General features: G+C 45.4%; 1 pseudogene; it reads right to left on the bottom strand.

The window, feature by feature from the left end:
* Positions 1–355: 355 nt before the first annotated feature.
* On the bottom strand, positions 356–6,839 carry LOC132488930 (serine/threonine-protein kinase pim-1-like; annotated as a pseudogene).
* Positions 6,840–7,383: the final 544 nt, after the last annotated feature.

Genomic DNA, 7,383 nt, shown 5'->3' with positions numbered 1-7,383 from the left:
GCAGCCAAACACACACACAAACACACACATACACACACACACGCCCACCCACCCACCCACCCAGGCTTCTGCTGGAGGCCGTTTTTCTTCACATGAATTGAGTTAATTCTTTGCCCTTTTTTCTCTAAGGCAGGGTTCTCTAACCTTGGCACTACGGACATTTTGGGTGGTATAATCTTTGTTATGGTGACTGTCCTGTGTGTTGTAGGATATTTAGCAGTATTTCTGACTGCTAGGATGCCTGTAGCAACCTCCAGTTGTGACAACTAAAAATGTCTCCATACACAGGCATTTCATTTCATTTAATACTTAACATTTAGTTGAGAGCCAGTGTGCACCAGAGAACAGGGGTCAGTCAGGCGGACCAGACGGCCGCCGACCTGCCATGGTAGCCATGGCAGCGGATCCACTCTGGAGGACTGTACACTCGAGTCCCATCGAAGTCCGTGTAGACGGCGTCCTTGACCCGAAGTCGATGAGCTTGAGCTCGCAGCGATTGAGGCGGATAATGATGTTCTGGTCCTTGATGTCACGGTGCCTCCAGGACCTGCCAGAAGAAACTGCTGGCCAGTTCCTCCTGCAGGGCCCCACTTTCTGTGATCAAGTCGAAGAGGTCTTGCGCCAGCTCAGGCCTCTCCAGGATCAGGACGAAACTGTCGGGCCTCTTGAGCCAGTCCAGGAGCCTAATGACGCCGGGGAAGCCCGAGCTCACCTTCTTCAGCAGAACCACTTCCACAGACACTCGGGTGCCATTAGGCAGCTCTCCGCAGTCGGAGATCCGGTCCTTCTCCACGTGCTTGTTGGCCACTGGCAAGTTGTCGGCGACACAGATGCCTGAGTGGTGGGCCCACCTGGTACTGCGACTCCAGGGGCTCCTTCTCCTTGCCGGGTGCCAGCTTGGTGCCGTGCAGGTCGTGGCAGGGCGCGACGCACAGGTGGGCAAGCAAGTTGATTTTGGAGAAGAGCATCCCAACCTCCAGGGTGTCGGCGCAGGGACTGTGTCTGGAGGAGCTGCAGCAGGACCTGGGACTGGCTTTGTGCCGGTGGCTGTGCCTACTGCTGGGGCTGAGGCTGCAGGTGGCGCGAAAGGCTGAAGGCAAGTCGGAGGACTCCTGGGGGCGCTGCCGGGCTGGGGGCCGACAGACACGCTGGCGGGGTCAGGCAGCTCCAAGGGCAGTGGGGCGGGCGGCTCCTGGGGCGCGTGCAGCAGCGCCCCGGCACGGGGAGCTTGTAGCTGCTGCTACCGCTGCAGGTGCCGCTTCCTCCGCCACTGCGGCCCTGGTCTAACTTTAAAAGAAGCTGACAAACTATTTTCCAAAGTAACTGTGCCATTTTGCACTCCTACCAGCAACTTGAGTTCCAGCCTCGGCCTATTGGCCAGAGCTTGACATTGTCACTCTTCAAAAGTTTTATCTATTGTAATAGGCATGTAGTAGTATCTTTGTTTTTAATTTGCATTTCACCGATGGCTAGGATTTTGAGCATCTTTCGTGTGCTTATTTCCCATCTCTTTATCTTCTTTGATGAAATGTCTGTTCTAGTCATTTGTTCATTTTTAAAACTGGGTTGTTTGCTTTCTTGTTGATTTTTAAGAGGCTTTTAATATATTTGGATGTGCCCCAGGCATGAGCCACTCAGGAGCTGTCTGGGACTTTGTGTGGGTTTACATGGCAGCTCATTTCTCAGAGCAGCTAAAGGTGGGCCTGGAGCTATCCACAGAGTTAGGGAATTCCCTTCTCCAGGTCCCACCTGCTTTCCCCACACTCGCTGACTTTCTTTTCCTATTACATGTGGACAAAAAGATGGTGTTTTCCTGAAAACTTAGCCTCCCATGCTATTGCGCAGTTCTGAGCAATCAGGCCTTCCCTGAGGACAAAGTGGCAAAAGAGAAAAAATAACAGGAGAATCCACCCCCCCAACACACACACACACTTTGTAAGAAGTGGTCTCTTTCCCCCGTTTCTGTAGCCCGCGAGTGCAATTTCCCTGCTGGGTCGTGAACTGGTCTCAGGCAGAGCAAGGTGGGAACTCACACTCTCCATGTGCCCTTTCCCTGTCCTCTCACTAGAAGGGTCTTTCTCCAAGGGTTTGCCATCTTCGATTCACCATCCCACTCTTGGGTCAAAGCTGAGAGTAAAGGAGGGAAACCCCAGGAAACTCACTGCCACCTTACAGCTTGCTCTACAAGTTTTACCTTCCCTCCCCAGTCCGCCTGCCCTTAATTACTTTTCAGAGTCCTCAGGTAACTGCTTTTTGTATTTTTTCCAGGTTTCAGTTGAAATTGATGCAGGAGATAGATGGGCTCCAGGCTAGGCATTTACAGCTGGCCTCCTGTTTACATTTCTTGGGGTGAGAAAAAGGTGGGCTTCAGGCCAGACACTTACAACTAGCCTCCTGTTTGCATTTCCTGAGACAGGAGATAGGTGGGCTCCAGGTTAGATATTTACAACCTGCCTCCTGTTTGCTCTTCCAAAGAGAAATAACTACAGAAACAGGGTAAATAGCCAGGCTTTGTCTCCTGAGGACAGAGGGGCTTAAACCCTGTTGGAGTAAAGATCAGGAGGCCACATATTTCCCATCCTTGGGGCAAGGGAGACACTGCACGTGGGCAGAAAGGCCCCTTGCGGGTCAAAAAGGAGGGGGCACCACCCCAGAAGAGGTGATGCCAAGGCTCCCCCTAGGCCTCTGGGCTGGAATCCATCTTGGAAAAAAGTTGCGCACGCGTGTTGGGGAGGGCCCTAGGGCAGGTCAGATGTGGAAAAGGAAACCAGATAATTGGCTAGGGTAAACAAAGACCGGGAAGAACTGCCCTATATAAATGATTTCACAACCTCTTTACTGCACTCCTCATTAGGGGTGAGGCCCACACCCTTCCTCTCTGGGTGTGTATCTCTACCTTGCCTCTATCTTAAATAAACAGACCGTTTCTCTGTGTGCTCTCCCATTTGTTGTGCTGTGTCTCTAATAATATACTTTGTACCTGTTTTTAACAGTTTTTACCTCCTGAGAAATGCAGTTTTCACTGGGGGCAAGAGCCAGGGAAATCTAGCCTCTAGACCTTGCTGGTCAAGAATTCCTGGTTTTCGGGCCTCCCTGGTGGCGCAAGTGGTTGAGAGTCCGCCTGCCGATGCAGGGGATACGGGTTCGTGCCCCGGTCTGGGAGGATCCCATATGCCGCGGAGCGGCTGGGCCCGTGAGCCATGGCCGCTGAGCCTGCGCGTCCGGAGCCTGTGCTCCGCAACGGGGGAGGCCACAACAGTGAGAGGACTAAGACCTTAGTGGCTTCAAGCCACTGCCCACTGCTGCCTCTCCAAGATCAAAATCAGTGGGAGAGATAGACACTAGCAGGCTTATTCCATTTCGTTTGGCATCCGAAGCTTCTCTCCCTGGGTTTTCAAGGTTGGAATGACCAAGGGCTCAGTCCTGGGCCCTCTTGTCATCTCTGTCTACTCACACCCGGTGACTTCATCTACTTTCATCGCCCAGAAATGTTTAACCTAGGCACCCCACAGCCAGTCAAGTTGACAAGAAAAATTAACCCTCACATAAATATATAAGGAAATATTGGAGACCATTTTTACAATCTGGGTATAGGCAGTGACTTTCTAAACATGACTTGAAACCAGAACCCTTTAAACATTGTTTACAGTAACTTATACCAAGAAAAAAACTAAGTGAATAAATATGTAGATAAAATATATAGGCTATCAGATAGGAAATCCCTCATCTTCCTTTAATAAATTTGTAAGACCTGAATCAGATGGGAATCCATGCTCTTTACCTTCTTTTTAAGACAAGGAGTCACCTCTCCAGGTTAAATGGCAAACTTTTCTCTTGTGATCCATCTTCATCCTATTTTTCTTCCTTTTAGAACTTTAGAGCAGTGGTTCTCACTTTTTTATCTCAAGACCCGTTTACACTGAAGGGTAGCAGAATAAGCCTCTTTGGCATAAAGATTATTTTGAGCTGACTGTTTTGTAGAACTTTAGACACAGAAGCTCTGAAAACAGAGAAGAAGTTACCCTTTGGTAAGGAGAGTTTCATTAGAAAGGGGGCCTGAAACAGGAGCTACCAGCAGAAACAGCCTCTCTTGCAAGCATAACAACCTTTGTCTACCAGCTCCTCTTCTCACCTTCCCAGGAACTGCTCCCCCTTGGCAATCCCAGGCTCCCATCCCTTTCCATAGCTCAGGATGGTATATAAATCTTAATCCTCTGGCCACCTTTTTAGTTCCATGTCTTTGTGCTGCTGCCAGATGTAGATGGTATACGTAGTTAACTTTTTGTTTCTCCTGTTAATCTGTTTTTTTTACTACAGGGGGTTTTTAGCCAAGAACCTAGAAGGGTAGGGGGAAAGTTAGTTTTCCTCCCCTATACCCTTAAATATTAATCAGGACCCTAAAAGAAGTTTTGTTTATGTTGGTAATGTCAATTGATAGCTGCTATTATGAATAAAACAGAAAAATTGAAGTCACTTAAAAATAATAAAGTCATCACATATTAATATGAAAAATATATTTCTAAAACAAAAATAGTGGGAAGAGTGACATTGTTTTACACTTTTGCCAACATCTTTAATTTCTGGCTTAATAGAAGACATCTGGTTTACCATATTTGCTTCTGCCTTCAATCTGCTGTGGTATTATATGTTATGTTGTTATCAGAAAAGGGGGTTTGCTTCTTGGTGGGTGTCAAAACACAGAACCACACCAAAGTTCAGGAGAAGGAAGGATTTATTACGTGCAGCAAGTAAGAACAGCAGGGATCTTCCCAAAGCAGTGTATCCCAGAACAGCAAAATCTGAGAGGTTTTAAGCTAAGGGTACATGCATGTTCATGAATGGGGCTCAAGCAGAGGAGAATTAGGTATAGAATTGGGATAAAGGTCAACAGACTCCAAACTTTAGTTGACTGAAGTCAAGAGTGTCAACATCATCATTCCATCCTCCACCTGGGTGGGGGGGCCTTAGTTCCTGCAGAATGCAAAAGTGTATTATTACGTATATCCTTTGAGGAGGAACTAGGACTCTGCTTTATCACTGCACTATCATTTGACTGCCTTTTCTCTGTTCCTGCATTCATCATTTGTTCCCTTACGATCATTGACTACTGAGACCTGTTCAAGGGCAAGCATTGAGGCCAGGCTTAGATCACAAAAAGGCTTAGGTCAGAACAGTCTCTCTTATGTCAAGAAAGCCATGCCTGATCATCTTTTGCCAAGGACACCCTAACCTATCTGCTTATATTACTGCAAGTCACAAAAAAAAGATACCTCAAGTGAATGAAGTTAGTGCTTTTCTATGTGTGGGAAGATGCAAGAATCTGGGATCATTGAAAATTCTTTCTGAGGTATGCATCTAACTATCTAGGGGCTCATTTATCCAAAGCACAGAGTGCCTCATCCTGGTTTTCACCCTGAATTCCTAACAGGGTCCACTGTTGGGGGGATGACTGCTGTGGGTGGCCTCTTAACCCTTGTAGAGCCAGGTGGTGAGCAATGTTCTTTTTTTCTTTTTTTACTCAAGCTCTGGTTCATAGATGCAAACTGACTTCATAAGGAAATTCTTGAGAAATAATCTAAGTCCATTCTATTTATATATATAGAACATAATTCTAAAGTGATTCTTAAGTTGTAGAAAGGATAATCACTCTGGGTGATGACTGAATGGAGGTTTATTATCCTATTCTCTCTACTTTGTATAAACTTTAAATTTTTCATAGCAGGATTAAAAAAAGATTTAGCTGAAGAGAAAGTTAAAAAGGTGTTGTAGCTGATGTAGTGGAGAGAAAATGACCACCTCAAAATATGTTTCTGGCATATCAAGTATTTTAAGCTGTTTATCTTTTAAGAAACTGCAAACATTCAGGAAAACTGTGAACACCAAGCAGGTGTTACCCTTAAGAAACATTTACATTTATAAGGGAAATTTCCCTTTGTAAGGTTGTCTCCCTTTCTGTACCAGAAAGAGGAGGATGACCAAATCTCTAGAAACTCTTATCAATGAAAGAAGCAAGGACTTAAATCTGCATAAACAACCCTACCCTTGTTTACTGTGCTTCTCCTGGTCAACTCCCAATACTGATCCTCCCACCCTCAACATCCTCTTTTGTCTTTAGCTGAAGATGTATTTGAGGTGAAACTTTGGCTATTTTGGTGAGTTACTCAGTCTTCCTGGGCCTCTCCCATGTATCCATGTTATTGAACTTCGTTTGATTATCTTCTGTCAATCTGTTTCATGTCAATTTATTTTTAAATTAATTTTTATTGGCATAGAGTTTCTTTACAATGTTGTGTTAGTTTCTACTGTACAATGAAAGGAATAAGCTATACATAGACAAATATCCCCTCTTTTTCGGATTTCCTTCCCATTTAGGTCACCACAGTACATTAAGTAGAGTTCCCTGTGCTATACAGTATGTTCTCATTAGTTGTCTATTTTATACATAGTATCAATAGTGTATATGTGCCAATCCCAATTTCCCAATTCCTCCCACCCTCTGCTTTCCCCCTTGGTATCCATACATTTGTTCTCTACATCTGTGTCTCTATTTCTGCTTGGCAAATAAGATCATCTATACTATTTTTCTAGATTCCACCTATATGCGTTAATATACAATATGTCTCATGTCAATTTAGTTGTTACATTGAGTTGTTTCAATGACTGAAACAACCCTCCCTGGCCAGGCCCATGAGTTCTCTTACAACAGGAGGTCCTGGTAAGGACTGCAGATCTAACAAGATGCCACCAACCCGAAGAATTCGGGGAAGTTCAATAGGAGAGAAGAGGCTCCATTTAATATGTCCTACCAAGCTTCCAGAATCCTTCTTGCTGGAATCCATCTTGGCTGAGTGACCTGTGCACCACCAGGAAGGACCCAGAGTCAGAGTGACTGGCCAGAGACAACCGGGAAACTAACCCAATTACCATAAACCCGAGACTGCGAGCCACGTGACAGAGCAGTCCTCCTGGGTTCCCTTACCTTCCTGCTCTCCACTCGGGAGCCTTCCCAATAAAGTCTTTTGCTTTGTCAGCACGTGTGTCTTCTCAGATAATTCATTTCCAAGAGTTAGACAACAGTCCACTCTAAGGCCCTGGAAGGGGTCCACATTCCTGTGACAGTTAGACCAGCCAGAACAACCTAGAAGGGTAGAGGAAAATTTCTTTTTCCCCAACACTAAAAACATAGTTTTGTGTTCATGTGAATTCAGTATAACGTGTAATGGAATCCTTTTGGAAACAATACTGGAGAAGTGTGGTATTCTTCCATTAACCTGATAAAATATAAGTCATTAAAATGAAATATATTATTATTAGTGAATACTGGTAGATTGCAGGCAAAGAAAACACAATTTCTGAAAAATAAAGTATTACTGTCATTCACAT

Source organism: Mesoplodon densirostris, chromosome 1 (genome assembly GCF_025265405.1).
Source record: "Mesoplodon densirostris isolate mMesDen1 chromosome 1, mMesDen1 primary haplotype, whole genome shotgun sequence".
Taxonomy (NCBI): domain Eukaryota; kingdom Metazoa; phylum Chordata; class Mammalia; order Artiodactyla; family Ziphiidae; genus Mesoplodon; species Mesoplodon densirostris.
Note: the sequence above shows the minus strand (reverse complement) of the source record. Positions and strands in the feature narration are given on the sequence as shown.